Below are 23,523 nucleotides of genomic sequence, written 5' to 3'. Positions count from 1 at the left end.
TTATAGAATGTTAGGAAGTTTTATGCTCTTAACCATTATGTAGGCGGCCTTTTTGAGAGAACACAAAGGTTCTTTTTTTTTTTTTTTCCTTGCCTTTTCTAGCTTCTCTGCGGGTGTCTCCAACTCAACTTGTTCATGACAATTGTGGGATTTCTTCTGGAGGCTGGATCCTGAGTCCCTTTTTCTTTCTACCCTACATTTTATCCTTAGGGGATCCCACTCACACCCACAGCTTTATTACTCCTTAAACCCAGTTGTCTTGCAGATTTATATCTTAGCACCGACCGCTCTCTGACTTCCGTGTGAATCAGCCCACCTGACGTTTTTACTTGGCATCTCAATATACCTTACCCTCTGCTGCCAGAAAGCCGTTCACGCTCCCCACCAACCCTGGTCTTCCTCCCAGCTTGCCTATCATCACAAATGTCACTGCTATTCCGCTTTCAGGTCTGAGACCACGGAGTCCTTGTTGGGCCTCTTGCTTCGTCAGCCTGGGTTGGATCCCCTCCCCAACTCTGATGACTTGGTGTCCACTTCTTTCAGACTCTGCCCCTCCTCACCCACTCCTGTGAGACTCCATGACCTGTCACATGAGGGGGCTTCTGCAGCCTCCTGATGTCTCTTTACATCACTGTTGCCCCAACACAATCTGCTCCACACAATAAAGTCAGAAGCACTATCTGAAAATGCAAACATGCAAATCTGTTACCCTCTGCCACCAATAAAAAACAGTGAGCACAAAACCCCCACGGTAATGCTTTAATTCAAACTGTAAACTCAACAGTCTAATTCAAAATGGAAACACGATTTTCCCGGTGGATCACAGCAGCCCAAACCTGGGTTAGGTATTTTTAGCCATAGCTTGGCTGCCTGGAGTCTACCCTGTGCATGTGTGGTCCTCCATCAGCCAGATACATGAGCAGAATCCATGCACAGAATTTGGGACTCTTCTTCTCCCTACCAGACATCCTGCTTTCCTTTCAGTTACTAGGGCTCCCCTACCTGTCCCTCCATCATCAGCACAGTAAAACTGCACATTTTCATCTGCTCCGACATGGTGCAGAAGGGGGTGCTCAGAGTAAAGGAAGATAACCAGAAATGTACCCTGAGCACTCCCCTGCAAGCTCCAACCCCCTTTCAGTAGCTGCCTGCCTCCCTGGTGCTGCCAGGCGGCTGCTTATGAAATCTAGTACTGAGTTGATAGGTCTGTATAGTTGAAGGGTGTTTTTAAGAAATAGTCTGAGAATGGTTGCTGTCATAGCAGATACTTAGCCATTACTGAGAGTGCAAACTCAAATCTTAAATGTTCAAGTTGGCCTTCAGGCTTCTGCATAACTTTTATATAGTCCTCCATTGTCATCCCTGGAATGTTCCTCCAAATATGCCTCATTGTGATCACACTCACCTAATTTCTCTTCCTGGAAGATGCCATCTGTCTTCTGCCATATTGGCATTATCCTTGCTCCTCCCTGGTGGAGGGCTCCTCTCACTGCTCACTCCCTACCCCACCCTCACATGGTCACCCTTGCCTCCTCTCTGAGTCATCCCCTGCCTGTCCACTGTTAGCACCATGGATGCTTCCTTTGGACCATTTATCCTAGTGGTAATTTGCTATTTATTTCTGGAACTCTGATTCATGTCTGTTCTCCTAATCAGACTGTAGGCTTGTGAAATCTGGGATTTTGGGGGAATGACAGCATGCCCTTCTCTCACCATTGCACACAGCTTTGGGTCCATTCTGTGAAACGCTCCCCCTGCAATCTGTGTGCTTTAGGCAGAAGGCTCTTCATACATGCATTACGGATTGATTAATTTTTAAAATGGTTCAGCAGGCTGTGGAGAGTCCGAGATAGCAGAAGTCTTTCCTTATTTCTTAGGAGATTTGGAATTAGCAGATCACTTCAAGTCTTTGGGGCTTTGGGGAAGCGACTTGACAGAGAAAACGTAGGCAAGGTTGAATAATTATTTTGGAGATTCACTCTTTGTGACCGTTAAGCCTTTCCAGTAGAACGAGAGTACGAGGAGAAAAGGAAGGCTTCAGAGGTGTTTCAGAGTCAGGCAGCGGCCATGGCAGCTCCTGTGAGAGGGCTGAGCAGTGAAGGAGCTCTTGACAAGGCAACTCCTGATGTGAGGGGTGGAGGGGAAAGAGGAGCTGGGCAGGAAGGGCATGGTGCAGATGGGGGGAGCACTCAGAGTAAAAGAGGCAACCAGAAAATGTACCCTGAGCAGTCCCCTGCAAGCCCTAACCCCCTTTCAGTAGCTGCCTGCCTCCCTGGTGCTGTCAGGGTGCTGCTTATGAAATCTGGTACTGAGTTCCTAGGTCTGTATAGGACTGAGAGGGTCTTGTTGGGAGTGCTCCTGTGGCCCTGCTGTCCTGCCTGCTCCCCACCCCCTTTCCTGGAATACTCTGCTTAGCTTTGGAGATTCCGAGCAAAGTTCTATCTGTTGTCTTTTCTTGTGAGGCAAATTGACCCCTTGCTTTCTTATGCCTGTGTTATGTCCATCTATTTTTCTACTTTTCTAGTTATTCTTAATAAAATAGATTGCACTTGTTTATTGACATGTCTGTTTCTTCCTGTGAGCTCCTCGAGGACAGGGTCCATGCTTTGTTCACCTTTGTCCTTAGTGCCAGCCTGGTAACAAGCACATGGTAAATGTTGCACAAGTGGGTATTGTTGGAGCCAATGAATACATGAGTGACAGGTGATAGAGTGTGGTTCAGGAGAGCTGGGTCACCACGTGTGATACATAGGTGGTGGAGGAGCCTCGTGATAAACCTCAACAGGAAGATAGTGAAAGGACGAAATTGTGAAGATAGTAGGGGAAGCAGGAGGAAAGATTTGAATTTCTGCTTGATGAGGGTGCTGATGAAACTGGGAAGGATAGCTTGGAATGCATTGAGCTAAAATGTGAGATATATTTGAAAGTCATTTGACATCATTATAGTGGAAGGCAAGGCTTATATTCAGCACCTTTGCACTAATATGGTTATATAGGTTCTTATAATATGAAATACTTTCGTACCAGTTGGTGAATAGATGATGTCAAAGACCAATGTAAGTAGTAACTGCCTATGATTATTACTATGTGGTGTGATCAAGTTGTCATTTAGTTAAAATCAAAATGACGTCCGAATAAGGGCAATAGAGACTCTCAGATTCTGTGGATAGAATGTAAATCAGTACAATTGCTTTGGAAAACACTTTGGTAGTCTCCATGCAAGTGACTACACGTATTTTTTTTTTTTTTTTTTTTTTTTTGAGACGGAGTCTTGCTCTGTCACCCGGGCTGGAGTGCAGTGGCGCGATCTCGGCTCACTGCAAGCTCTGCTTCTTGGGTTCACGCCATTCTCCTGCCTCAGCCTCCTGAGTAGCTGGGACTACAGGCGCCCGCCACTGCGCCCGGCTAATTTTTTTTTGTATTTTTAGTAGAGACGGGGTTTCACCGTGGTCTCGATCTCCTGACCTTGTGATCCGCCCGCCTCGGCCTCCCAAAGTGCTGGGATTACAGACGTGAGCCACCGCGCCCGGCCTACACGTATTTTTTTTTATGCCCCAGCAATTCCATTCCCAAAAGAAATGGGTATATATTGTACCAAAAGACAAGTATGAGAATGTTCCAGCGGCAGTGGTCAAGCTATGCTGTGGTGTTAAGGGCCATCGCCATTACCTTTGGTGATGGTTATGTAGATGTTCCAGTTAATTATTTTTTTTTTTAACTTTCATTTCAAGTTCAGAGATACATGTGCAGTTTAGTTATATAGGTTAATTGCATGTCATGGGGGTTGAGTGTACAGATTATTTTGTCCCCAAGGTAATAAGCATAGTACCCAATAGACAGTGTTTTGATCCTCACTCTCCTCCTACCACTTTTTGGTTACTCATTGAAATATATAGATAGTATTTATGTCTTCATATAGGTGTTAAACTGTAACAGAAGCTTGTTTTAACAATTATATAAAAATAGGCTGGGCACGGTGGCTCACACCTGTAATCCCAGCACTTTGGGAGGCCGAGGTGGGCAGATCACCTGAGGTCAGGAGTTGGAGACCAGCCTGGTTAATGTGGCAAAACCCCATGTCTACTAAAAATACAAAAAAAATTAGCTGGGCATAGTGGCAGGCACCTGTAATCCTAGCTACTAGTGGGGCTGAGGCAGCATAGCTTGGACCCTGGAGAGGGAGTTTTTAGTGAGCTGAGATTGCACCACTACACTTCAGCCTGGGTGACAGAGCGAGACTCCATCTCAAAAAAAAAAAAAAAAAAAAAAAATTCTGGGCGCAGTGGCTCACACCTGTAATCCCAGCTCTTTGGGAGGCCGAGGCGGTTGGATTGCCTGAGCTCAGGAGCTCGAGACCAGCCTGGGCAACACGGTGAAACCCCATCTCTACTAAAGTACAAAAAATTAGCTGGGCATGGCAGTGTGCACTTGTAGTCCCAGCTACTTGGGAGGTTAAGGCAGGAGAATTGTTTGAACCTGGGAGGTGAAAGTTGCAGTGAGCCAAGATTGTGCCACTGCACTCCAGCCTGGGCAACAGAGCAAGACTCCGTCTCTGAAAAAAAAAAAAAAAAGAATTATATAAAAATATCTTATTTTAAGCTTATAACAATATATGCACCATCCTCAGTTTTCTTAATATCTTTTTTATAGGAAAAACCAGTTCTTTGATAGTGCTAATAATTTTATTGACGTTTCTTCCCCCAAATATTTTTTCTCATTTATTTGCAAATGAGTTTTCAAATGATCACTTTGCGAGTTTTTTTTTTTAAACTATGTATGTTTTTTATTTTTATATGCATTTATCACACACACACTTTCCTCCTCTCAAAGGTTAATTTGCTGCAATGTATTCTTCCCACACCCAACTTTCTGACTCAGTGGCACTTGTTCACCTACCACATTAAATTTTAATCTATTAACTCATTCTTTTAAAGGGTAAATTTCCATCTTAATTAGATGCTGGTGTGGAACTATTGATAAAAACTGTACTTTCTCATACTTTAGCTCCTTTTCTTCCTGACATATCATTTTTAGTTCAATTTGTTAAAACTTCCAAACTTAACAACACCACATAACTGAAAAATGTTTGATCAGAGTCAATTCAAGCAGTGTTGCAGAAACAGTTATAGTTTATTATAGCTAGAGATTGGATTCCGTTACACTAAATAATTTGTATTTTGCCTACAGTGATATCTGCATAAGGCAAATGAAAGGAATTAATATTCTCTCTGATTAGCCAAGTCAGCAGTTTTTGAATTTCTAAGTGATCACAAATCTTGTATTTTTTAACCACATGGCTGTACATATATTTAACTTTCCATTAATAAAGAAATAACTTCATAATAATTAAAAAATAAAAATTATATTGACTATATATAATTTATTCAACATTACAGAGGCAATAGTGTACTGATTAGAAACATGGGTTCTAGGTCAGACTACTGGGGTTTGAATCCCAGCTCATGTATTGTCTGAGTGACCTTGGGTGAATCACTTATCCTTTGGGTACCCCAGTTTCTTTGTCTGCAGAAAATGGTTACTGTGAAGATTGAAAGAGTTAGTTTATGTATAGCACCTAAGACAGTGCCTGGTACATAGTAGGCACTCAGTAAATGCTAGTGATTTGCTGCTATTGTTACATTTGCTGAAATATTATTTAGGACTGAGAGTGAATGTCAATTTAGAAAGTAAGAACATTTTGAATCACAGTTTATGTGACAACAAAAAGGACAATTTGGGCGAAAGGGAGTATATATAAAAAGAAATGATTATTTTTGGACAAACAGCTAGTTCCTAGAAAAAGGTCAAAGTTATTTTGAAGCTAACATTTAAATAAGAGTTATTAACTGAAAGAAAGAAATTAGTGTTGGCAAGAGTGACTGCTGTTGATGGCTATTCTGATAGCATAATAATGGTTGGAGTGACCATACAGACAGAATCTAACCATTATACTTCCCATAGATTGCAACTTTAGTAATAAATAATAGTAACTTGTGTTTTATGGTGTAGCAGTTAAGATCAAAAGGTATCTGCTGTGGTTTGATTGTCTACTCCAAAACTCATGTTGAAATTTAATTGTGATTGTAAAGTATTAAGAGGTGGGGACTTTTAAAATTTACTATTATTATTTTTTGAGACAGAGTCTTGCTCTGTTGCCCAGGCTGGAGTGCAGTGGCTCAATCTCTGCTCACTGCAACCTCCGCCTCCTGGGTTCACGCCATTCTCCTGCCTCAGCCTCCCGAGTAGCTGGGACTACAGGCACCCGCCACCACGCCCGGCTAATTTTTTGTATGTTTAGTAGAGACGGGGTTTCACTGTGTTAGCCAGAATGGTCTCCATCTCCTGACCTCGTGATTCACTCGCCTCGGCCTCTCAGAGTGCTGGGATTACAGGGGTGAGCCACTGCACCGGGCCCTAAGAGGTAGGGACTTTAAGGGGTGATTAGGCAATGAGGACTCCACTGTCATGAAGAGATTAATGACATTATCCTGGAGGTGCGTTAGTTACCACAGGAGTAGTTTCTTGATAAAAGAATGGGTTCAGCCCGATTTTCTCACTGTCTCCCATGTTTACTTGTCCTTCTGTTTTCTGCTTTCCACTAAGGGAAGATGCAACAGGAAGGTCCTCACCAGTTGGCTGAGCAGATGCAGGTGCTGTGCCTCTGGACTGCCTAGCCTCCAGAACCATGAGCCAAAGTTCTATTCATTGTAAATTACGCACTTTGTGGTATTCTGTTATGCAGCCGAAAATGGACTAAGATAGTATTGTAAACTTGTATTCCATGATATTTACTCAAAGTATATAGAAAGCCTGGCTCAGAGCCTCAGAGCTGCCCACTGGACCCACAGCTGATCATAGATGCTTGTGTGAGCCCAGCCAGAACCAGAAGATCTCCCAGCAGACCCATAGACTCAGGAAAAATAAAAAAGCTTATGGCTTAAGCCGATGAGTGCTTGGTGAAGCTTGTTACATATCAGTAGCTAACTGATGAAATCAATTTTATCTGGAAAGACTGAGAATCTTTGTCTTACCTTTAAATATTAGTGATACATTCCGCAGGTTCTCAAACTCTCCAATAACTGTTAACAAATTCTTGATGTGTACGAAGTCCATATATGCTTCCAGGTTCTCCAGGTTGGTCATCTTGCTTTCCCCTTATTTGAGCCTGACTTCCCCTCAACTTCTAACCTGATTTTTATTTTTATTTATTTTTTAAATTTTATGGTCCTGGATACATGTGCAGGATGTGCAGGTTTGTTACACAGGTAAACGTGTGCCATGGTGGTTTGCCACACTTATCAACCCATCACCTAGTTATTAAGCCCAGGATGCATTAGCTGTTCTTCCTGATGCTCTCCTCCCCCTGCACCCCTGACAGGCCCCAGTGTGCGTTATTCCCCTCCTTGTGCCCATTCGTTCTCATTGTTCAGCTCCCACTTATAAGTGAGAATATGTGGTGTTTGGTTTTCTGTTCCTGTGTTAGTTTGCTGAGGATGATGGCTTCCAGCTCCATCCATGTCCCTGCAAAGGACATGATCTCATTCCTTTATATGGCTCCATGGTATTTCATGGTATATATTTACCATACTTTCGTTATCTAGTCTATCATTGATGGGCATTTGGGATGATCCAATGTCTTCACTGTTGTGAATAGTGCTGCAGTGAACATATGCATGCATGTGTCTTTTTAATAGAATGATTTATATTCCTTTATTCTTTTGGGAATAATAATTAAATAGAATGGTTTATATTCCTATATTCCTTTGGGTATAGACCCAGTAATGGGATTGCTGAGTCAAGTGATATTTCTGGTTCCAGATCTTTGAGGAATCACAATACCATCTTCCACAATGGTTAAACTAATTTACAATCCTACCAACAGTGTAAAAGCTTTCCTATTTCTCCACAACCTCATCAGCACCTGTTGTTTCTAGACTATTTATTTATTAATTAATTTCTTTATATTTTTTGAGACAGTTTTGTTCTGTTACCTAGGCTGGAGTGCAGTGGCATGATCTCGGCTCACTGCAACCTCTACCTCTAGGGTTCAAGCAATTCTCCCATCTCAGCCTTCCAAGTAGCTGGGATCACAGGCACCTGCCACCATGCCCAGCTAATTTTTGTATTTTTATTAGAGATGGGGTTTCACCATGTTGGCCTAGCTGATCTTGAATTACTGACCTCAAGTGATCCCCACCTTGGCCTCCCAAAGTGCTGGGATTACAGCCATGAGCCACTGCGCCCAGTCATTTCTTGACTTTTTGATAATCACCATCTGACTGGAGTGAGATAGTATCTCATTGTGATTTTGATTGGCATTTCTCTTTTTTTTTTGAGACGGAGTCTTGCTCTGCCGCCCGGGCTGGAGTGCAGTGGCTGGATCTCAGCTCACTGCAAGCTCCGCCTCCCGGGTTCACGCCATTCTCCTGCCTCAGCCTCCCGAGTAGCTGGGACTACAGGCACCCACCACCACGCCCGGCTAATTTTTTGTATTTTTTTTTTAGTAGAGACGGGGTTTCACCGTGTTAGCCAGGATGGTCTCGATCTCCTGACCTCGTGATCCGCCCGTCTCGGCCTCCCAAAGTGCTGGGATTACAGGCTTGAGCCACCGCGCCCGGCCAAGATTGGCATTTCTCTAATGATCACTGGTGTTGAGCTTTTTTTCATACGTTTGATGGCGACATAAATGTCTTCTTTTGAGAAGTGTCTGTTCATGTCCTTTGGCCACTTTTTAATGGGGTTGTTTGTCTTTTTCTTGTAAATTTGTTTAAGCATCTTATACATTCTGGATATTAGACCTTTATCAGATGGATAGATTGCAAAAATTTTCTGCCATTCTGTAGGTTGTCTGTTCACTCTGATAATAGTTTCTTTTGCTGTGCAGAAGCTCTTTAGTTTAATTAGATCCTGTTTGTCAATTTTCACTTTTGTTGCAATTGCTTTTGATGTTTTTGTCACAAAATCTTTGCCTGTGCCTATGTCCTGAATAGTATAGCCTAGATTTTCTTCTAAGGTTTTTATAGTTTTGGGTTTTACATTTAAGTCTTTAATCCATCTCAAGTTAATTTTTGTGTAAGTTGTAAGGAAGGGGCCCAGTTTCAATTTTCTGCATATGGCTAGCCAGTTCTCCCAGCACCATTTATTAAATAGGAAATCCTTTCTTCATTGCTTGTTTTTGTCAGGTTTGTTGAAGTAAGGTGATTGCAGATGTGTGGTCTTATTTCTGAGACCTCTATTCTGTTCCATTGGTGTATGTGTCTATTTTTGTACTAGTACCATACTGTTTTGGTTACTGTAACCTTGTAATACAGTTTGAAGTTGGGTCATGTGATGCTTCCAGCTTTGTTCTTTTTGCTTAGAATTGTCTTGGCTGTATGGGCCTATTTTGGTTCCATATGAACTTTAAAGTAGTTTTTTTTCTAATTCTGTGAGGAATGTCAATGATAGTTTAATGGGAATAGCATTGAATCTATAAATTACTTGGGCACTATGGCCATTTTCATGATATTGATTCTTTCTGTTCATGAGCATGGAATATTTTTCCATTTGTTTGTGTTCTCTCTGATTTCCTGGAGTGGTGTTTTCTAGTTCTTGAAGAGGTCCTTTGCTTCCCTTATTAGCCATATTCCCTGTGTTCCTAGGTATTTTATTCTCTTTGTATTAATTGTGAATGGGAGTTCATTGATGATTTGGCTCTCTGTCTATTGCTGGTATATAGGAAGGCTTGTGACTTTTGCACATTGATTTTGTATCCCAAGACTGCTGAAGTTGCTTATCAGCTTAAGAAGCTTTTGAGCTGAGACAATGAGGTTTTCTAAATATAAGATTGTGTCATCTGCAAACAGAGACAATTTGACTTCCTCTCTACCTGTTCGGATACCTTTATTTCTTTCTCTTGTCTGATTGCCCTGGCCAGAACTTCCAACACTCTGTTGAATAGGAGTGGTGAGAGAAGGCATTATTGTCTTGTGCTGGCTTTAAAGGGGAATGCTTCCAGTATTTGCCCATTCAGGATGATATTGGCTGTGGGCTTATCATAAATGGCTCCTATTATTTTGAGTTATGTTCCACCAATATTTAGTTTATTGAGAGTTTTTAACATGCAGTGATGTTGGATTTTATTAAAGGCCTTTTCTGTGTGTTTTGAGATAATCATGTGATTTTTGTCTTTGGTTCTATTTATGTGATGAGTTATGTTTATTAATTTGCATATGTGGAACCTGCCTTGCATCACAGGGATGAAGACAACTTAATAGTGGTGGGTAAGCTTTTTGATGTGCTGCTGGATTCAGTTTGCCAGTATTTTATTGAGGATTTTCGCATCAATGTTCAACAGGAATTTTGGCCTGAAGTTTTCTTTTTCTTTCTTTCTTTCTTCCTTTCTTTTTTTTTTTTTTTTTTGTATCTCTGCCAGGTTTTGGCATCAGGATGATGCTGGCCTCATAAAATGAGTTAGGGAGATGTCCTTTCTTTTTAGCTTTTTGGAATAGTTTCAGAAGGAATGGTACGAGTTCTTCTTTGTACTTTTGGTAGAATTCAGCTGTAAATCCACCTAGTCCTGGACGTTTTCTTGTTTGGTAGATTATTACTGCCTCAGTTTCAGAACTTGTTATTGGTATATTAAGGGATTCAACTTATTTGTGGTTCAGTCTTGGGAGGGTGCATGAGTCTAGGAATTTATCAATTTCTTCTAAATATTCTAGTTTATTTGTAGAGAGGTGTTTTTAGTATTCTCTGATGGCTGTTTGTATTTCTGTGGGGTTGATGGTGATATCCCCTTTATCACTGTGTCTATTTAATTCTTCTCTCTTTCCTTCTTTATTAGTCTAGCAGCTATTTTATTAATTTTTTCACAAAAAACAGCAGGATTCATTGATTTTCTAAAGGATTTGTTGTGTTCCATTTGTTCAAATAGATTTGAACAAATGGATGTTCCATTTATCCACTGTCTCCTTCAGTTTTGCTCCAATCTTGGTTATTTCTTGTCTTCTGCTAGCTTTAGCGTTTGTTTGCTCTTGGTTCTCCATTCTTTTAGTTGTGATGTTAGGGTGTTGATTTGAAATCATTCTAGCTTTTTGATGTGAGTATTTAGTGCTATAAATTTACCTCTTAATACTGCTTTAGCTGCATTCCAGAGATTCTGTTACATTGTCTCTCTGTTCTCATTGGTTTCAAAGAACTTCTTGATTTCTGCCTTAATTTCATTATTTACCCAGGAGTAATTCAGAAACAGGTTGCTCGATTTCTATGTAATTGTGTGGTTTTGAGTGAGTTTCTTAATCTTGAGTTCTAGTTTGATTGCACTGTGGTCTGAGTGGCTGTTTGTTATGATTTCAGTTCTTTTGCATTTGCTGAGAAGTGTTTTACTTCCAATTATGTAATTTATTTTAGAGTAAGTGCCATATGACACCAAGAAGAATGCATATTCTATTGTTTTTGGGTGGAGAGTTTTGTAGATATCTCTTAGGTCCACTTGATCCAGACCTGAGTTCAAGTCCTGAATATCCTTGTTAATTTTCTGTCTTGATCATCTGTCTAATGTTGACAATGGAGTGTTAAAGCATCCCACTATTATTATGTGGGAGTCTTAAGTCTCTTTGTAGGTCTCTAAGAACTTGTTTTATGAATCTGGGTGCTCCTGTATTTGGTGCATATATTTAGGATAGTTAGCTCTTCTTGTTGCATTGATCCCTTTACCTTTTATAATTCCCTTTGTCTGTTTTGATCTTTGTTGGTTTAAAGTCTGTTTTGTCAGAAACTAGGATTATAACCACTGCTTTTTTCTGCTTTCCATTTGCTTGGTAAATTTTGCTTTATCTCTTTATTTTGAGCCTATGTGTGTCTTTGCACATGAGATGCATCTCTTGAATACAGCACACCTATGGGTCTTGACTCTGTAACCAGCTTGCCATTTTGTGTCTTTTAATAGGGGCATTTAGCCCATTTACATTTAAGGTTAATATTGTTATGTGTGAATTGATCCTGTCATCATGATGCTAGCTGGTTATTTTGCAGACTTGTTGATGAGCTGCTTCATTGTATCATTGACCTTTGTACTTCAGTGTATTTTTGCAGTGGCTAGTAATGGTTTTTCCTTTCCATATTTAATGCTTTCTTCAGGAGCTCTTGCAAGGCAGGTCTGGTGGTTACAAATTCCCTCTGTATTTGCTTATCTGAAAAGGATTTTATTTCTTCTTCACTTATGAAGCTTAGTTTGGCTGGATATGAAATTCTGTGTGGGAAATTCTTTTCTTTGAGAATGTTGAATCCCAACCTCTTCTGGCTTGTAGGGTTTCTGCTGAAAGGTCCAGTGTTAGTCTGATAGACTTCCCTTTGTAGGTGACCTGGACTTTCTGTCTACCCTTAACATTTTTTCCTTTATTTTGACCTTGGAGAATCTGATGATATGTGTCTTGGGATTGATCTTCTCATGGAGTATTTTACTGGGTTTTTCTGAATTTCCTGAATTTGAATGTTGGCCTGTCTTATTAGGTTGGGGAAGTTCTGTTGGATGTTATTGTGAAGTATGTTTTCCTGTCTCTTTTAGGTACTTCAGTCAGTAACAGGTTTGGTCTTTTACATAATCCTATAGTTCTCAGAGGTTTTGTTTATTCATTTTCATTCTTTTTTGTCTAATCTTGTTTTCCTGTCTTATTTCAGCAAGATAGTCTTCACACTCTGAAATTTTTTCCTCTGCTTGGTCTATTCAGTTATAGATACTTGTGGTTGCATTGTGAAGTTGTTGTTTTGTGTTTTTCAGCTCCATCAGGCCATTTATGTTCCTCTCTAAACTAGTTATTCTGTTTAACAGCTCCTGTAATGTTTTATCATGGTTTTTAGCTTCTTTGCATTGAGCTAGAACATGCTCAGCAAAGTTCATTATTACCCACCTTCTGAAGCCTATTTTTGTCAATTCATTCATCTCAGCTTCTGCCCGGTTCTGTGCCCTTGCTGGAGAAGTGTTGTGATCACTCAGAGGAGAAGAGGCACTCTGGCTTTTTGAGTTTTCAGCATTATTTTTGTTGATTCTTTCTCATCTTCCTGAGTTTATTATCTCTGTGAGTTTAGTGTTAATCTTTGAAGCTGCTGACCTTTGGTGGGGTTTTTGTCGGGACATTTTTGTTGATGCTGTTGTTGTTGCTTTCTGATTGTTTTTCTTTTAACAGTCAGGCCCCTCTTCTGTAGGGCTACTGCAGTTTGCTGGGGTTCCACTCCAGACCGCATTCACCTGGGTCCCTTCTGCAGTGGAGGCTGCAGAACAGCAAAGATGGCTGCCTGCTCCTTCCTCTGGGAATCTCTGTCCCAGAGGGGCACCAACATGAGGCTGCTGGGAACACTCCTATATAAGGTGTCTGGCGACCCCTGTTGGAGGGGTCTCATCTAGGGTTCCAGGACCCACTTACTGAAGCACTCTGGCTGCCCCTTGGTGGAAGGATTATGCTGCACTGGGGAGATCCTATTTGTCCAGCCTGCCTGGATCCCTCAGAACCACCAGTGGGAAAGACTAAGTCTGCTGATCCACAGAGACTGTGGCTCCTCCTCCTCCCCAGGGGCTCAGTCCCAGGGACATCAGAGTTCTGTCCCTAAACCCCTGGCTGGAGTTGCTGAAATTCCTGCAGCAAGGCCCCACCCAGTAAGGAGGGATGACTGACATGACTTTTATCTGGTATATGGTATCTCTGGTTATTGACTTGGTATTGGGCCTCTTCTTGTCTACAATTCTGCCTTACTTTGTCTAACAAGATTCATTCTTATCTAACTCTCATCTCCCAATATCTGGCATTGATTTGTCCCTGCTTCTGGCTTTAGTATCCCAGCCTGTTTTGTTGTCTACGTGGCTGTCTCACTGGGGGACACTTTTGCTGTCCAGGAGTCATTCAGAAATGCCTGGAGACATTTTTGGTTGTCACAACTGGTAGTGCTGTTGTCATCTACACGATAGAGGACAGGGATGCTGCTGAGCATTCGGCGACGTGAAGGACAGCCTCTGTATGACTGAGAATTATTTCACAACACTGTCGATACTGTTGATACGGAGAAACCGTGGTCTCGATCTATGGTAGAGAGTGGTTCCCTCAACAGAGCAGCTGTTCATCTTAGGTTTAACGGTACTTAGGTTTTCATCTCTATGACTCAGCTATTCTCCTAGGAAGCCTCAGGAGCAAATTCTTTCTCCTTCTGATGCACCATAGTTCATCCAAACTGATCCAAAATTCCTTAGGAAGCAGGTGTCTTCCCAGAGACTGTGTGAGAGCCTCACTCTCCAGTTTAGCCAGCTCCAGAGCTCAGCATAACAACAGAAGATTACTCAGAGACTAATCTATAACCTAGGACTTTTACAAGGGTCCTTAAGAGGGTAAATATTTTTTCCTCTTTACGTATAGTTCATGTATGACTGAACTTAGGAATTGGTACTTTTAAACACAATAGTGTTTAAAATTCCTTCAATGGGTTTCAGGTTTGTGGAACTCGAGTACATTAAGCACACTCTATGGCTTTTTCAGGGACCTGTAGCCTTGTCTTTATTGCTGATAGAGGAAAATCAAGCAAACCCTGCAGGGGAACATCTCTGTCCTGGTAGGGACATAAGGATAGTCTGGTTATCTGTTCTCTTATCAATTATAAACAATTGGCCCCACTGCCAACCCAGCCTCTAGTCATTTAGCAAAGGAACACACAAGGCAACATCTTGACAATGGTAAAATGATGGTTCAAACAGGCTGGGGGAAAGCTGTAGACATTTCACCATGTAATTTGATCGTACCTCTTACAAAATTTGTGTTTGATGCCTTATTGGTATATTCTAGTTTGTATATAATCATCACATCTTTATGGGTCAGAGAAGTAGAACCACAAGAAGTGTATAAAGTATGTGGGTTATTATAAAAATTAAGAATTAGGTCTTGCAAATGTGGGTGCTGCTGAAGCTGCCTATGCTGATTGTCGTCTTGCATTGAGGGCTGAGCATGAGGTTGCTATAGGTCTACTAGAATGATAGTTGGAAAGGACAGCTAGATGTGCAGAGGAGTATGGAAAACCTGGGATCCACGAGAAGAACTGGATCCCAAGAGGGCAAACTGGAGCTTGCGGATGTCCCTCACCACCTCCATGTGGGCGACCTGCAGGAGAGGCAGGTGCCCTTGACCATGGAAATGCCCGTGTTCCTGACCCCCAGGGATCAGAGAAGTTGAAGAAGGAGATCATATGACCCATGAGATTAGTAGTATTAATTTTTCCTTGTGCTTCAGGCTCCAATATGGTTCATCCCAGAGCTGTAACTGTTCCTGTCTATTAAATATTTGTTCACCATGTATTTTTCTGCATTAACTTTGATTTTTAAAGAACATTGCATTAAAATATTATTTACCTTGACTACTAAGTGCCTCTTTAAGTGTCATGTCCCAAGAGAAGTTGCTCACCTGCCTCACCATAGTCCCAGCCCTGCTGTGGAAACTGAAGGAACTGCAGGTTCCTCACCTGCCTCACCATAGTCCCAGCCCTGCTGTGGAAACTGAAGGAGCTGCAGGTTTGAGCACTCCATTACACCTTCTGGGAGGCTGGAAGTTAGTGATGGTAGGCGTGAACTCTGTAGTGCCTGGCACCCTGCACTCACTGCCCTCCAGGGTGGAGGGAGATAGAGTTGCTTCTTTATGTCTGCACTCCAAACCTCATACAAAACATCACTTGTGGCCAGCACTCACTCAGGACCACACAGGGAAGGGAATTCTGGGAAATGTGCTTTTAGCTCAGCTTGGTTGACACAGTTCCTACAACATGCACAAAGTTTTGTACAATTTTATTCTTTTGTAGGAAAGATGTTGATGGATACCTCTAGATTCTGAAAGCTTCTCTCAAACTGCATTTGGAGGAAGCCAAGCTGACCTCCTTGTCTCTCCCCGTACATGATTACTGTGTTTGGAGCTCACTGTAATTATTGTAGCTGCAAACCAAGAAAAATGAAGTGACCATATGTCCTAAGTAAAAACAACCCCAAACTAAAGACAGAGAACTTTTAGAAGAATCATATCATCTAAGTAATCAGACAGCTGCTGCTTAGATACAAGGGTTCTTGCTTCACTTCCAAATGCTGTCGGATTCTATTTGCTGGATGGTCCAGTTCTGTTTGAATGCTCATGGATGCTGAATCTGTTAACTAGCCCAAGGCTCTAGTGAGAGAAAGCAATCAGATGATTAGGATGAATCATCTTGGAACTATACTCTGTGACACAGTCCTGTGTGGCAGTGCTGGGTGTGGGGAGGAGAATCTGAAAGGAAATACAGTGCTCCACTAAGGCAGAGAAATATTGAGGGACTTCTTGGTACTTCAGCAACAAAACACCCTGGATGGTGTTCAAGATGAACCATTTTATATCGCGTTTTATTCTCTGCTGAATAGTATTATATTATGTTGAGGTGACTGTGTTTGTTTTCTGAACCCATGAATTCACTGAAAGCTCCCAAATGACTCATGTTCTCCACACATAGCAGTGAAAATGCTTTCAGTGGAGCCAGTCTTAGTGGATTATGCTTAATTCTAGGGGAGAGAAATGGTAGCTATAACCTCATTCCTGTCTTCCTCCCCTAGTTTCTTCCCCAGTGAGATTTTGATTAATTTCTCCAGTAGGAGGTGATCACTGATTTTAAGACTCCTTTTCTTTTCTCTAACCTATGGTGAGAACTTGAAAGGCTGGATATTCTGCTGGTGAAAGGAAAGGAGATGCCTTCAAAAAAAAGAAGAGGAAGAAGAAAGAACAACTTTTACACTTCTGTCTCAGTGGGAAATCCATGTTGAGTTCTGATACATTAAGCAGTTCCCAGACAGAAATTTGAAAATGCTTCCAGCTGTTTAATTTCTGTCAGCTCTGTTGAGATGAGATCCGCTCAAAACATATGTGAGTCAACCATTTACCCAGAGACAGCACTTAATACTCTGACATGGCATGGACGAGGAAGCCCAGAGCAGCGTGACGGAGACAGTATATTATTGCTGTTGATGACAGGACTGCTTCTTGCATTTACTTCTAAATGTATTAATTGGGAGACTGCATGTGTGTATTTGAGTACCTTTGGTGACTTGCTATTCAAAAAGTATAAAGAATCGATGGGGAGAAAGAGGCATAATTTGTATGTGTATTGAATTCCATTCATGGGGGCAATATTAAAATTTGCTGCTAGAAAATTTTGAAAATATTTCTCCTACTTCCTTTCCAGATAGAAAGAGTTTTCTAAAATCTCTTCTTTATCTGGAAAGGAAGAAGGAGAGAGATGGAAGGAAGAAGAAGGTGGGTTATTCAAGAGTGGAAAACATGGTTTGGGGAGAAAATCCATGCACTTTCTAAAAAATAAGAAAATGCATAAACATTTAATCCTCTCGAAGAGTGGGTTTCAAGAGAGGCCGGTTGTGAAAATACAAGAAACCTCTGTGTTAAATGCCCATTTCAGGAGGAGTTTAACACCTGAGTAATCATGCACGAATCAGAAGCATTTGCAAACTGTGGTTTCATACTCCTGTCTGAAGATCCATGAAGAAAGTGGGGAGAAAACACATGAAGTGTGTTGTTCTAGAACTTTATATTCTTATATTGTGGCATGTGTAGACGCTTCTGGGAGCAACCTGCATCTTGAGTATTGGTGGTTTCTTCATTCCTTTCCTTTACCTGAATAAACACTTCGGAATCGAACATATGTGAGTGCTCAGTGCCCTGCATTTAAATACAAGGAATATTCTTTGTAATCTCTGCAACTAGACAACATTTTTGGCCTTGCAGTCCCGTCCCACTCCTGATGTTTCTTCTGCAGCTGTTATCACTGTCTCTTTCAGTCCCTCCTGGGAAGTAGTATTCATAATTTTTAAAATTAAGAAGTCATTATAATGTTACGATTTGCATTTTTAGGTTAGCTCTTTCCATCTGTTTTCCATAAAAGATACTTCTGCAAAGTACGTTTGGCAAGGTTTTATTTAATAATAATATTTTTTTAAAACCCCACCAGCAAAGGCAATGTGCATTACAAACAGAATGAGAGAGAGACTGTGCTTCTTGGGTATGACAGATTTTGCTTTAGGAATAGACAACATGTTCCATGTGGCTTCTATGAAGGATGAGTTTTCTAGCCAAATTCGTGAGACAGCAATTGTGGCCTTCAACAGTCATAACTAGGGGGAAAGGAGGCAGACAGACCCGGAATTCCTATTTTAATGACACTATAAAGAAGCAAGTGCAGGAATTATCTTCGGGTTCTACTCTAAGCCACGCCTCATGTGTCCTCTGAATGCAACCACCATTTTGGTTGCCCTTTTGGGACATTGCTGCATATTTAAACCTTTCAAACTTTTTTTTTTGGTTTGTCATCCTTTCCTCCTCCATATGTTGTCAGGGGTCAGCTTCCTGAAACATATAGCTGGGCCCATGAGTTCCAGGCCCTCATCCTTCTGGAGCTGTTTCTGCTCTTCAGGAGCTACCAGACTTCTGCTGTCCCTCCTGGGCTGCAGATGCTTGGAGAGGACACCACTCTGGAGGTGGGGCACGGCCTGGCCTAAGTCTGCAGTCTCCGCCATAGCTGGGTATGTAGATGTCTTCTCTGAAGACGTGGGGCAAAATGGGAGTTACAGTGCAGAAATGAAGAGGTTGATCTTAGGTATTGAATAGGACAGTCTCCAGAGGTCATTGAGAAAGCACCTAAGAGGTTAAAGCCTTTCCAAAGAATTCATGAACTTTTTTTTCCAAGACTCACCACGATGTCTCCCCACAGGACTCACTGTATTTGTCCAGTGTATGCCAATCACTGAAACCTCCTGCTTCTCACCTACTCTGAGGGAGATGCTACTCACTTTTGGGGAATCCTCACAACCCACTTTCCCACGCATCCCTCCCCCCATCTGAGCACAGCCACACATCTGAGCCATTGAGTCATGGTAACTCCATGGGATTTCAGCACAATGGCCAGTGCTGGCCAGTAGTGCACCAGATCTCCCTTCTCCCTGAGCAAACCCAAAGCAGATTTGTGGGGAGGCTGTGGGATTTCATACTGTGTGATGAGCCTGTGGGAGCACAGATCTGCATGACTGTTTCACTGCTGTGAGTGTCTGCCTGCTGTTCCTTTCATATGGCACAGGTTGGACCAAGCTCATAAATGTGTGTCTCCCCAGACAAGACTCCAAGACTCTTTTTTCTAGTCTAAACCTGAAGTTGCAAGATGGAAGCACAGGAGTTGAATTCAGCTGGCAGCTGATTTGTTTTTCTAAGACCACCAGAGCGGGCACAAAAGAACCAGCGACTAGGCAAGTGTAGGAGCAAAACTGCAAGTTTATTTTGGTCACCTAAGGTGTGGGGAAGAGGTCTGTCGGCCTCCGGCAAAGAAGGCCGACAGAGTCCCCCGGTGGGGCTCTCGGACGGAGTTCCCACAGTCCCGACATCCCGACAGGAGTGGGGCTGTGAGAAGGCCGCGCGTGGCGTCCCTCCCGGAGCGGCTTTTCTAGGAGTGGGAGGGCATATGCGGGGCACCGTGTCGGGGGGCGTTCGCAGGTGTGACCAGGTAATTTGGTCTCTTGGGATTGACATCACCTGGCGCATGCCCAGTTGGTCTGCACCTTCCCGGGCGCCGGCTGCATTTTCGCGCGGGCGGGAAGGGAAAAGTTGGTGAAGAAGAACCCGGAAGTGCACCATCTTGCCTCCGTTCGTCCAAACAGTCCAACCTTTTATTGGTAATAGTGATAAGGGGCGCCGTGGTCTGTCTGCTACTTCCTGCTGTTAAGGGGCGTCGTTAGGTCGGGCCCATGGTTGGCATTTGGACATACGGATGAAGAATAAAATAAGGCACAGTATTAGTATAAATGAGGAATGGAAGCATTTTTGGAATAGGGGCAAAACCCAGAAGAAGGTCCCAGCAAGGTTGAGGAGTATGAGATAGGTTAAGAAAATTTAGTACGTTTGAGGCGAGTGGGGAAAGCCAAACTGATTCCACTGATTGCTTTCCGTAGGGCCCTTTTTAGCTGGGAATGAGGAACGAGTGTGCAGAGTAGTTGTTGGCCAGGCAACAATGAGAGTGGAGTTTTTCGTGGGTGGATGGCTTTCCGCTTACTCCTACTACAGAGATATTGGATGGAAGGCTAGTCCAGAGAAGGACCAAACAGAATAGGTAGCCTCGTTGTTGATTAAAAAATTGATTGTCTTACCCGCTACCAGGAGAGTTACCCGCGGCTCTGCGAGGTGATGGGGGTCCCCGAGTCTCGGCACCTTCATTGTCGTCGTCCAGATGTAGGAGCTGGAAGGAGCTCCCAGATCCTGGAAAGGGGGTCACGTGGAGACACAGCACCTGTTCTCAGGGTGGGGCAATCAGACATCCAGTGTCCTCCCTGCTAGCAAGCAGGGCAGGGGTTGCTGGTGGACGAGGGTTAGGACATTCACTGGCCAATGTCCTGACGCCTTGCACTTATAGCAAGGCTGCGTTGGGGCTCGGGACCTTGCGGACACCTGTTGGCATAGTGTCCTGCCTTGCCGCATTTATAGCAGGCTCCTTTCGTAGCCTTGGAGTCTGCGGAGTGTGTGCTCTCTGGCCTGGGGTTACGACTGGGCTGTAAAGCCGCTGCTAGAGCTGTAACTTCTGTTTGAGGCGACCTCCGTCTCCTCTCTGGAGTTATAGACCTTAAAGGCTAATTTAACCAGGTCTTGTATTGGTGCCTGAGGACCATCCTCTACTTTTGAAGTTTCTTACGAATGTCAGGAGCTGATTGAGAATGAAATAAGATGCCAAAATGGTGGCCCCTGTGGGGAGGCCAGATCTAACCGGGTATATTGGGTTAGAACCTCAGTCATTTTAGGGTAGAGGTTAGGATAACCTGGAGGTTATGCCAAGTTAAGTCATAGGCCTGACAAAGGTATCTAATTCCTTTATGTAGATGGTGGGATTAGCTGAGAAATCACCTAAACGCTTCTCAATTTTGGAAAGATCGGCCAATGAAAAGGGACATGTACTCTGACTACCCCCTCCGCCCCAGCCACCTCGCGCAAAGGTGCTACACTGTAGGAGGGTGTGGGCAGAGATGGGGACTCAAGACAGCCAGTTGGGGGCCCGGAAGGAGGCGTGGGACCGAGTGGATTACTAGTAGATAAGGAGGAGGAGGAGGTCTGGGCAGGAAGGGAGGGGTTGGAGAGAGCGGAGAGAGAAGGAGGAGTATGGGCAGGTCGGGACAAGAGCGTAAGGCCCAAAGCCTTGTATGTAATTAATTTCAGACCACTTGCCTAGCCACTGCAGAAATTGCTGAGGTCGATCACCCACAGTGGAAGGAAAATTAACCGCTTCCTCCTAAGGTCTTGTTCAAGCTGTAAGGTTTTTAAATTGGCTAGGAGGCACCTAAAGGGTGCTCTTTGAATTTGGACTGGGGGTTTCCCGTTTGTTTCCTCTTTACTTACACAATGGACACAATGGACATGAAGTGGATCCCTGCCTGGCTTCAAAGCGTCCTTTGGAACCAGCAGAGACAGACTGGAGGCTCATGGAGCCAAAGTGGAGATTACCAACAACTTTTCTTTGGAAGAACTGCTCTCACTTGAGATTATTTCTGTGCTACTTTGGTTTTAAAAACTCCTTTATTTTATAAAATTATACAGATAGTAGGTGGTGCTAGTTTTATTGTTTGCTTTCTATGTCCTATATGGCAAAGGAAGATGTTAGCAATCAGGAAAAACTGTTGTTGTGGTTGCCTTTTAAAGAATGTGTAGATTCTAAAAGCCTAGAAATTCCTGCATTCTTCTTCAGGGATTCCCTAGCATCTTCCCCCTCCAGCCAAGACTCAGGGATCCTATTTCATTCTCTGGGTAAGAGTAGAATCTCAAAGTCTTACTAAGAGCTCACTCTGCCATCTCCTTCAGGCTGCAAGACATTGCTGCCATAGGGCTTTTCTATTTAATTATTTTTATTCTTGGTCCATAGTTTTAGGATGACTCACACTAGGTGTGAATCCCCTGCACTATATGTCTTTCCTGATACAGAGGTGCAAGTCCCAGACTTGGAGCCCAAAGTCCTGGGTACAGATGCCACCTCCACTCTGCCTGAGCAATAACTCCGTCTCTTTCAATCCATTTTTTCCATTTCTCAGTCAAGAAGAAAGATCTCTGTAGGCCATATGGTGACCTCACCTTTGCCTCGATCCCATCAACTTTTGGTCTTTAAGCCAAACCAATTGATTGTAAACTTTCCCCAAAAGTAATGCAGATGAACATTATCCCTCAGACCTGGGTTTATGGGCAGTCTTATAATAAGGGTCCTTCTAAAACCTCTTCCTGTGTGCTTAGGGGGCCCCCATAAAAGAGATACGGCTCTTCTCTGATTCTGTGAAGTCCCAACAGGGAGAGAAATTAAATAAAATCTACTGTGTGCAACAATGCACTGACAGACTTCACGGAAGACAGAGGAATTCTGAAAATTAGGAGGCAGTTAGGCATCATTCCCCTCCTCCATTTGATTGCAAACCCAAATGACTCTGAGAGCCAGGCAAGTAAAATCCATGAGGGAGTGGGCAGGAGCCAACAGGGGGAGTGGTAGGGAATGTGGTGGGGAGCTGGAAAGGGTACATCCTACCTACAGACATTCATGTTCAAATAGTTTTACAACTCAGCACCAGCCAAATCAAATAAGGCTGCTGTTTGGACGAACGGAGCAAGAGGGTGCACTTCCGGTTCTTCTTCACCAACTTTCCCGCGCGCGCGAAGCAAAATGCAGCCGGCGCCCGGGAAGGTGCAGACCAACTGGGCATGCGCCAGGTGATGTCAATCCGAAGAGACCAACTTATCTGGTCGCACCTGCGGAACGCCCCCCGACACACCCGTGCCCCGCCTATTGCCCTCCCACTCCTAGAAAAGCCGCTCTGGAGGGATGCCACGCGCGGCCTTCTCACAGCCCCACTCCTGTTGGGATGTCGGGACTGTGGGAACTCCCTCCGAGAGCCCCCACCGGGGACTCTGTCAGCCTTCTTTGCCGGAGGCCGACAGACCTCTTCCCCACACCTTAGGTGACCAAAATAACTTGCAGTTTTGCTCCTACACTTGCCTAGTCGCTGGTTCGTTTTGTGCCCGCTCTGGTGGTCTTAGAAAAACAAATCAGTTGGTGCCGAAACCCGGGAGGAGACCCCTCCTCAGGCCTCTAAGGTGTGAGGAACCTCTTCCTGCTCCCATGCGGCAGACGGCCAGGACCTGAGACCCGCTTCCCTCACTCTCACGGCCTCTCTGGGTAAGTGCCCTTGTCTCCTCTTTACCTCCCTCGGCCAGAAATCCTGCGCAGGTCCGAGGTCCATTTGGAGCCACCAAGTGGCTCGGGAGACCCGTTCATGACAGAGACGTCCGCCTGAAGGTAATCTCCACTTTGGCTCCATGAGCCTCCAGTCTGTCTCTGCTGGTTCCAAAGGACGCTTTGAAGCCAGGCAGGGATCCACTTCCATGTCCATTGTGTCCATTGTGTAAGTAAGAGGAAACAAACGGAAACCCCCCAGTCCAAATTTCCAAATTTCCTCCTCCCCTCCCCTCCTCT

The sequence above is a fragment of the Trachypithecus francoisi genome, unplaced genomic scaffold (assembly GCF_009764315.1).
Source record: "Trachypithecus francoisi isolate TF-2019V2 unplaced genomic scaffold, Tfra_2.0 Lachesis_group2, whole genome shotgun sequence".
Classification (NCBI taxonomy): domain Eukaryota; kingdom Metazoa; phylum Chordata; class Mammalia; order Primates; family Cercopithecidae; genus Trachypithecus; species Trachypithecus francoisi.
The sequence above is the reverse complement of the archived record's forward strand: the minus strand, read 5'-3'. Positions refer to the sequence as shown.